We start from the raw sequence: 9,784 nt of genomic DNA on the forward strand, positions 1-9,784 counted from the left end.
TACAAGTGAGTTAGATCTGGTAGTGAAAGGATACTTTGTGTGTTTGAGTGGCTGGATGTAGCTTGAAAATAGACAAAGAGTATACAATTTATACACATATGACTTCCAAGAACTGCAGAGCCCAGCATTATATGATGGATCATGCATTACTTTGGGACATTAGCATTCTTTACAATCTTAAATGTTGTTTTTTAGAACCTCACTCAGCCAGGCATTCTTTCTATTCATTGTAGCATATTTCTGTAATTATTCCCTTAGCATAAATACCTAGAAGTGGGATTTCTGAGTCAAGAGCCATGAATAATTTTAGGACGTCTGTAAATGTTGCCAAATCACTCCCAAGATTCGTGCCGCTGTGCACTCTAATAAGCCACTTTGGAGAGCGTCTGGGATGTCCCTTCCTTAATTAGATAGGCCATTCAACAGAAAAACATTCGAGACACACTTGTATGTACCATGTTCTTGTTGTAAAAGGCCCTATTGTCAAAATATAAAATAGATGAAAGAGAATTTTCAAAAGAAATTCTTACATTTTAAAATCGTAACGTCCTACATTAAAAAAATATATTTTGGGTTCTTTCCCTTGTTGCTCTGTTAAAAACTATAAATTAACATCATTAGATATAAAATACATTAACTAATGAGGAGACATAGGGGTGTATTGATACTTATATAAGATTTCATTTCCCTTAACAACAGGGCTTCAGTTAAAATCAGTTCATGAACATGTTTATAATTTTGATAAATTGGTAAATTGGAAATTGATTTGGCTTATCATTGCTGCATATATCTGGCTAGCTATTTAGCCGCAGCCCCCAGCGTGTTTTACATAAAAGAGTAAGTATAACATAATTATTGTAGAAAGAATGTCTTTGGGCCAACAGGATGAAGTGTGTCGGAAATGTTCCTTCATTTTCTGGAAGTCAGCTTCTCTGGCTCTCCCTGCCCCATGTTTCCAGCCTTATGGGAAATGCAATCTCAGCTATGACTGCGTCACCCCCTGTCCCCAGAACTGTGGAGATTGTTCCAGAAGCGGCCACCCAGGCTCCCACATGGTCCTTGCAGGTTAGGAGGCTCCTCTGCACTGGCAGTTTCCTTGGGGGGTCAGATTCCTGCTGGGGGGGGGAGGGGGAGGAGAGACCAAAGACCCCCTCCCTCTTCTAAATCCAGAACTAGCTCTTTTTTTCCCTGAGCCCTCAGTCCGTGCAAAAGCCCGTCAAGTGTGATCCCTGCGTGTGCTTTCCTTCTGCAAAAGGGAGACCCAGCCTCAAGGGGGAAGCTGTTTCTACTTTCCAACCCTGCAGAAGTTCCTCAGGCAAAATCTCCCAAAGCAACAGTTACCTGCAGAGGAAAACGCAGAAGAAAGAGAAGACACAAAATAATATTTCAAACTTTCTTTCTTTTCTTTCTTCCTTCCTTCCCTCCCTCCCTCTCTTCCTTTCTCTCTCTCTCTCTCTCTCTCTCTCTTTTTTTTTTTTTCAGAGGAGGATCTTGCCTAGTGTAGATAGTGTTATTAGCTATCCTGAGATGTCTCTCTCTTTGGAAATCTCAATTTCTCAGGACTTAGAAAAGTCTGAACAATTTTAATACAGGGAAAAAAAGACAAAGAACACACTGGGTGGGGAATTAGAATTCACGGCTTGCGATGAGGATCTTCAAATGCCAGTGTGATTAGGCTCAGGGTTGCTGCAGATAACATTTTAAAACAGGGGAGGTTTAGGGCACCTGGGTGGCTCCGTCGGTTAAGCCTCTGCCTCCTCCACCTGGACCTACCGTCCTGCCGTAGGATCCTCAAGTGTTTATATTCGACACTGGATCTCCCTCCTCTTTTGCTCTCAAACTCCGACCGCATGTGCTCTCAAGGTGAACTCAACACCTGAGCACCTGCAGGCACACGGGTAATCCTCCCGGAGCTCCATAGGGACCACGCCCTGAGTGTGCAGCCTGGACATGCGACTTCCCCAGAGGGAATGTCGTGCCTGTCCTTCGGAAAGGAAGCTGCCGTAGCACGCCAACAGAAGAGCTGATCTGGAGCATGCACACGAATTAGACCTTCTGTAAACTCAGGAATACGATGTTCAAAGAGCTCCCTGCCACCGCCTCACCAGGAACACAAAGTCACTCTGCTCGCTTGGAAGGGCGGCCATGACCGTGAGGAGCTGGGATCAGGGTGGGGGACTTCACACGTTCAAGGGTCTCTGAAGCAATTACTTAGGCAGGGAGGCATCTGTTAACCATAATTTTCTACATAAAAGGCTTTTCTTTTCCCCACTTAAACTGAATACCCTTCCCCTCCACATCCAGCCTGCTCCTGGAGTCAGAATTAATTCATCCACCTCTGGACCCGAGGGACGCACTGTTTAGATGGCCACTGGTGTACTTGGTTTGGCTCTGTCATTGTTATGTATGTACCTGTCTCCGCTAGTAGACTCCGAACGTCTCCAAAACAGGGGCCAGGCCTCCATCCTATATTCACTCATTCATTCAAGCAATGTCATTTTCTCTGCTCCAAGGAGGACCGCAGCTAAGAAGCTGGCTAGATATATGCGGTGACGGTAAGCCAACGGGAGGAGAGAGGATACTAGATCTCACTGAGATCAAGCAACTGGCCCCTTTGTCCTTAGAGTCCCAGCATGCAGCACAGCACTCGGCTCATGCTGGGAACTGGGTTTGCCCTGCAAATTAAGTAAGTGTGTGGTTGTGTCTAAAGTCCGACTTAGATTTAACATTTGGCCCTGCCTCTGACATGTCAGTTGACTACTACTGAAAATAGATGATCTATGTAAAAAAAGGGGTATTGCCCTAAAAATGATGCTGTCCTAAAGATACATGAGCAAGCAACGCTTCTTCAATGTCAATACTAGAATCTGTTCTCAATCTCCACAAAATAATCAGGATAGTAGTCATGTCAGTGGGAAAAAGATGTAAAGAGATTATCTACCAGTCCAACCTTCCTTTTTTTTTTTTTTTGTGGCTGGGAACACTGAGTCCAGATAGGGCTCATGACTGAAACATTGGAGAATGTCCTCATCTCTATAATGATGGGTAAATGCTTATTTATACCCCCACTATCTCAGCAATTAATATTTATAGATTACAACAACTTCATGTTCTGTCTGGAAGTATTTAAATTGCCTTAAACTTATGTTTATATCTCCTACAGGACTATTGAGATTTTGGTGTGAGAACTTAATCTTTCGCATCTTTTATACTAATGTCCTTGTTGATAGTTATCTGAATGAATGAATGAATGAATGAATGAATAAACGAATGAATGAATGGTATCTTTGATGTAGACTGAATGCTAGCTCTATTTGGATTCCGCAGTAGTGATGCTTTTCTTCACTTTGAGCCTATTAGTCAATTGAAGGAAACCTTTCTAATCAGTATCGCCCCTTTCCCTCTAAAGAATCAAGTTCCTTTTTGGAAGTTAATAGAAATGAGTTTGCAAACATCTGAGCAGGTCCTATGTACGAATTTAGTAAACAGACACAAATTCTTGTGACCAATAAACTTGTATTCTTTGTAATCAAAGCTCTGGTTCCTTTATTCAATACTTGGCTCTTGGCCCATGCACAAAATTAACATGACACATTCCAGGGAAAAGTTCTGTGAGATTGGGTGGGCGATATCTCACGATCTGAAACATCTTTACTTTGTGCAATCATTAAAAAGTAACCTTAAACACACTTCATTATTTGTAAAGACCAATGTTTTGGGATAGTTACCCCTTCCTTCTGTTCAGAAACAGAAATTATTTCAAATACTTCTAAAGCCATTTCATACATAAGTGCTTTTAAAAAATCACAAATGACTATTAACTGTTCATGAAAAGGAGCCCTTCTGTCCCCGATGAGAAGTCCATCATGTTTAGACAAATTTAGGAGATGACATTCCAGACCTAGCAACACCTAGAAGATCTCTTCACACATCATTTGGTTTTTTCTTTTCTTTTTCTTCTTTTTGATGGATGGATGAGCAAACTTTAAGGAGCTAATGAGCAGATAAAAGTTGAAACGGGAAAGGACAGTAATGTTAAGATAAGTTAAAAGCTCTTCCCGACACCAGCTCCCAACACTGCCCCCCCAGCCGCCTCCCCTGTGAACTTTTTGTGTTTCATTCATTTTGCTGGAATTGGAATTGGAGAGGCCAAGAAAAGGCCATCTCCTGCTTCATTGACTAAAGCTATCCTGTAAGCGAGTTTAATGGGTTAGAAGTTAATACAGTGACAGTTCTAAGGAAAGTTACCAAGTGTTTCCAGTGCCTGAAGAGGCTCCCTGTGGCTCTGGGTTCTCAGCCTTTCCTTCCACTCCCCTTGTCTCATATGTGTGGAAGCTTCCATGAAAAACCAGGGCCACCTCTCAGGAAACAAAGCCAGCCCCTAATAGGAGTGCGAAGAGCCTCATTAGTGAAGGGTCTGGCAAAGAACTAGCTGTAATTACAGCTGACCTAAAAGTGTCGGTCCTGTGAACAGATAAGCTCTTAAGAGAGAATCAAATTTCCTTTAAATTTGCAAACTATTGTTTTCTTGCATTCACCTTCTGAAGAGGAGTCTTCCTCTGCCGTAATGTGAACCCTCTCGGTTACACTCCGTTCCTCTGCGCCCTTCTATTTTACCATCTTTTTTAAATCATTTTATCACTTTCCCACATGGTTTCCTCAAAACACATCAAGGAAGGGGCAAAAGAGCCATGACGTTCTTTCCGTCAACTAAGCACAAGAAAGAGCCTTTCCCTCGGCGCCACCCAAGCATATGCTTTGTGAGATATACTTTTGCCTTTTTGTTGGATAGCGTACACAAAAGAAGAGTGCACAGTTCCTAAATGTGCAGCTCTCCAAGTTTTCGCAAACGGAAAACTCCCATTTAAGCAGCACCCAGGTTAAGGACAGAACATGGCCAGCTACGGAAACAAAGGGCTCAAGTCTCACAGTTCTAGAGGTTAGGCGTCCCCAGTCAAGGCATTAGCAAGGCTGGTTCCTTCTGGAAGCTGTCTATCGTGGGCCTCTCCCTTAGCTGGAGGGACGGCTGGTCATCCTTGGGGTTCCTTGACTTGTCAATGAGTCCCCCCAGTCACTGCCTCTCTCTTCCCATGACCTTCTCCCTGTGTGTCCTCTTTTCTTCTTTTGAGGACACTCTGATGATGAGCCTTAACCTGATGACATCAGCAAAAACTCTTATTTCCCAATTAGGTCACATTCCCAGGTACTGGGGGTTAAGGATTCAACATCTCTTTTGGAGGGGCACAATTCAGCCCATAACAATCATTTTCCAGACACCCTCACTCCCTCCTTTCCAATAACTCTCCTCCCCCCAACCCGGGACAACCACTGTCGTGACTTCTGACAGCACAGTTTATCATTTGAGCTTTATTTGAGTGATACCAACCTTTGTGCTAGGATATGACTCTTAAAGGTAGGCTTCCCAAATGTTACTAGTCACTCAGATTCTCTGAACTGGCCCCACAGTTAATACTCCTGATTAGCAATTAATTACATAAAGAGTGTATAGTATTACAAATCAGTTAACCAATCATAAAATAATTATGCAATTATTATGGAAGAGAAGTGAGGGGGTTCAGAACAAGCTACCCCAAACTATGGCACCTTGGAATACTGAACATTCTGAGCTGAAGGACTTTGAGAAATGGACTCCATCTGCCCCTTCTCTGGTACAGGTCAGAGGACCCTTATGTGAGAGGTGCCCTCGCCATCCCCAGAGGAAAGGCACATCCTCTTTCCAAGATGGAGGGATGACACAAAGAAGCTGAGCCAACAGGACCTGTTGAGTTTCCCCCAGTTTACTACCCTTGCCTAACACTCCTTAACCTATCATATCTTTCCAGGACTGCCCAGTCGTCATCAAACCTAGCATAGAAACACGTTTAACTCTTTCTTTGTGTCTTCACTTCCTTATAAAGTGTCACATATTAAATACGTGTGTGTGCTTTTGTCCTGTGAATCTGTCCTTGTCAGTCCAATTTCAGACCAAGGCAGGGACCCTAAGAGGGTGGAGGAAAAGTTTTTCTCCTCCACAGAAGAAAGGAAAGTAAGCTTGTTTATAAGCAATGGTTCTATAGAAGCAGCAAAACTTTATATGGATGCATCAGATATATTCAGTTCAGCTCCCCAACATTTGTAGGGTCAGGTGTGCAAGAAAGTCACCTCCTCTGATTTCTTTTTTTTTTTAAGATTTTATTTATTTATTCATAAGAGAGAGAGAGAAAGAAAGAGGGAGAAGCAGGCTCCCTGCAGAGCAGGGAGCCCAAAGCGGGACTCGATCCCAGGACCCTGGGATCACAACCTGAGCCAAAGGTAGACACTCAACTGACTGAGCCACCCAGATGCCCTGCCCCCCTAATTTCTAATTCTAAGCCAGCACTCCACTAGGACAGTAGAATCTTAACCACTGTCGATGTTATATTTCCTGGGGGTTGGGTCTAAGTTCTGGGGAGCTATGTGGTGGAGAGCCCTGGAGAAGGTTTATGGATCTCTGGGTCACCTCATCTCTGCAGGTGTGTGTTGAGATGTCCATGGCCTCTGACTGTGGGCCGTTAGTCCACATTGGGCCATGGAACAGCTCAGCTCTCAGCTCTCTTTCCTGAGCTTCTGAGATTCCTGAGAATTCTTCCTGCTATGTCTAGGTTGTGTGAGGCCCTGGGGTCTCTGAGCCCATTTCTTTGTTCCTGTCTGCCTCAAGCTTCATGCCTCCCCAGAACTCCCCAGGGAAGGAGAAGCAGGTTGCAGGAACATCCTGCTCTTATCTCATGCCCTTTCCCATGGCCATTCCACCAGCCCAGGGAGATCTTTTTCTCCAGGGCAGAGAGGGGAGCTCTTTGTCTTGATCATCCACCCAGCTCTCTCATCTAAGCCTTTACTTTTCTAAGTTCCCTTAAAGATTTTCATTTTTCAAGTCTAGCCCTATTTTAAGACAATTACCACAATGTGGACAACCTGGCTGTGTACCTTTGGACAAGTTGTCTATTCTAATTAAAGACTTTCCTTGTCTATAAGGAAGGAGTAAGGACAGTCTCCACCTCAGAGAGTTTTTTTAGGAAAAGGGAATTGAATTAGTTGAGTTTATCTTTGGAAACATTTATAACTATGCCAGGCACATAGAGAGACTCTATAATATCAGTTGTTATTAATTCATGCACTTATTAACGGCTTAAATAGGGAGTGGGATACAAACTAATAGGAGGAAAAAGATTCAGTCTGAAAATTAGAGCAGTTAGTTATTTCCCAAACGTATAAAAGTCACTCTAAATCCAATAACAAGATGGTGGAAATGAACTGGAGGGAAATGCCAATGTGATTTATGCTCTATTCACTCGAATACGGTAGCTAATGGGATTCTGAGAGTTTGGGGGGAACCCTTGCATGTGTCCTAGACAAAAGATTTTCCTCTCTTAGAGGTAAAAAGCTGACAGGTAAATAAGCCAACACCACTTCTTTTCAGTAAGGTTAAGACATTCAAACATGATAAGGTTAAGGCCCCCATTCCATCTAAAAACATGGAAGGAGAAACAATGGCGTCATGAAAACTATAATGAACTTTTCAGATGAGCACAGAATGAGTCAGTGAAGTAAAAGCCATGGGTTGTCAACACCACAATTAGGCCTCCCGTGCTGAGTAAACACAGAAGGGCAAGTCGGCACTTCTAAATGGTTTCATTTTGTCACTTTCAGCGGTGTCAAATATACTACAATTAAGACTCAGGTAGCATGTTAAGTGACACTGGTCTCACTGAATCTAAAGATCACTTTCCCAGTAAACACTTTGTTTAGAGTGCCAGACACCCAGTGGGGAGAATAAATATTCAATGGAAATGATCCTGATACCCAAGGTGTCCTGTGTCTGACATGTTGACAATCATCTCAGCTGGAATGCATGGAAACCCAACTGGATGGCTATTCTACTCGGCAAGTTATACTCTTGGACAAGTGAGAAGCCTTTTGAGAGAGAGAATTAGTGACCAGCTGTTCTTCCTCCCCATTAAAAAGGAGGAGAAAGGTAGCAAAAGTGCAGCAGGAGGGATTTCAGTTACATGGGAGATACGAAGCATTCACAGACAGTAGAGGGTACTCAACCCACACAGGTACTAGCAAATATAATTGTAGGATCTTCTTTAAAGATATTAAAAAACCAGAGATAAAATCTGTGAAGATTCATGTACATGGATGCTTCAAATTAAGGCATATGGATTAAAGAAAATGGGTTAGGGCACGTGGGTGGCTCAGTTGGTTAAGCATCTGCCTTCAGCTCAGGTCATGATCCTGGAGTCCCGGGATCGAGTCCCACATCGGGCTCCCTGCTCAGTGGGGTGTCGGCTTCTCCCTCTGACCCTCCCCGCTCTCATGCTCTATCTCATTCTCTCTCTCAAATAAATAAATAAAATCTTTTTTAAAAATAAAATAAAAAGTAAAGCAAATGGGTTAGAGTAAACAGTGCTGTTCTGAGATGTCTTCTATCCCATAGCACTGCAACACTTTTAAGAATGCAAGTATTGAGAAGTCCTATGGCGCTTAGACTTACCTCAAACTTTCTGCAAATCTTAGGAATTTGATTCTGCATTAAATTCTTGCAGCTCCTTGTTACAGGAAATTACTACTACAAAATAATTTGGTAGATATCATGGAGACTAGTGATAGTACTTTTTTTTTTTAAAGATTTTATTTATTCATTTGAGACACAGAGATACGGAGAGAGAGAGAGCATGAGCAGGGGGGAGACAGAGGGAAAGGGAGAAGCAGGCTCCCTGCTGAGCAGAAAGCCCGATGTGGGGCTCGATCCCAGGACCCTGGAATCACGACCTGAGCCGAAGGCAGACGCCTAACCATTTAAGCCACCCAGGCGCCCCGAGACTAGTGATAGTAAAAGGATTTAAAAATTCTTAAATGACCTTTAATGTATCACATGTCCTGCACTTTAAATCATGAATTACCCAGAAAGCTCTTTCCCAGTGAGTGACTTAAGTAAGTCTAGTGCATTGTCTTCTTTTCAATAAAACTCGAAATATTTATTGACATAGAATTCAGTGCATTGATTATTTGTGTAGAATAATATTTAATGATTTGGGGGAAAGTTGCCGATATATTGGTCTTAAAAAAAAAAGTAGATTACCTAACTATGTAAATTTCCATTTTGCCTTTTTTTTTTTTTAAAGAGACATGTTTATAACTAGAAGGAGAAAAAAGAATAAAAGAATATAAACTAATATTTAGCAATATTGCTCAGTGATAGAATTAAAGGTGGATTTTTATCTTGTGCTTTCTAAACTTTCTACAATGAATATGTATTATTGCATAATGAGAAGCAAAAGCTATTATAAAAGTAAAAAACATTGTGTCTTAATGGTGAGGAACAGATTAACATTCTCGAAAAGAAAATGTTGTCACCGAGTCATCAGGTGATTCTCTGCACCCCAGCCCTCTCCTCCAGCCCGAGTGGAGGACTGAGTGGAGAGGTGATAAACATCTACTTAAAAACATCAGCTGGCTTCACCAAATGTTGCAGAAAGCACCTGGCATTTCAGTGTATTATGATTCACACGGGGGTGGGGGGGTCGTACTCTGATGAAATAGAGCTACCCTCGCCAACACTGCGTCTCTACATCCCAACTCAAGTGTGTCCGATGGGATCTGTGATAGAGCCACTCCTTACCTACCACAGCATACTCCCATAATGTGGCATTCGGGAAAGCTTGGGCAAATTTTCACCTTAGCAAAATCTTTCTCTGCGTTGCAAATGAATTACAGTGCCGATGTTGACAATTCACAAAAACCC

This window comes from Mirounga leonina, unplaced genomic scaffold (genome assembly GCF_011800145.1).
Source record: "Mirounga leonina isolate KUSES-001 unplaced genomic scaffold, KU_Mleo_1.0 Mir_127, whole genome shotgun sequence".
In the NCBI taxonomy this organism is placed as follows: domain Eukaryota; kingdom Metazoa; phylum Chordata; class Mammalia; order Carnivora; family Phocidae; genus Mirounga; species Mirounga leonina.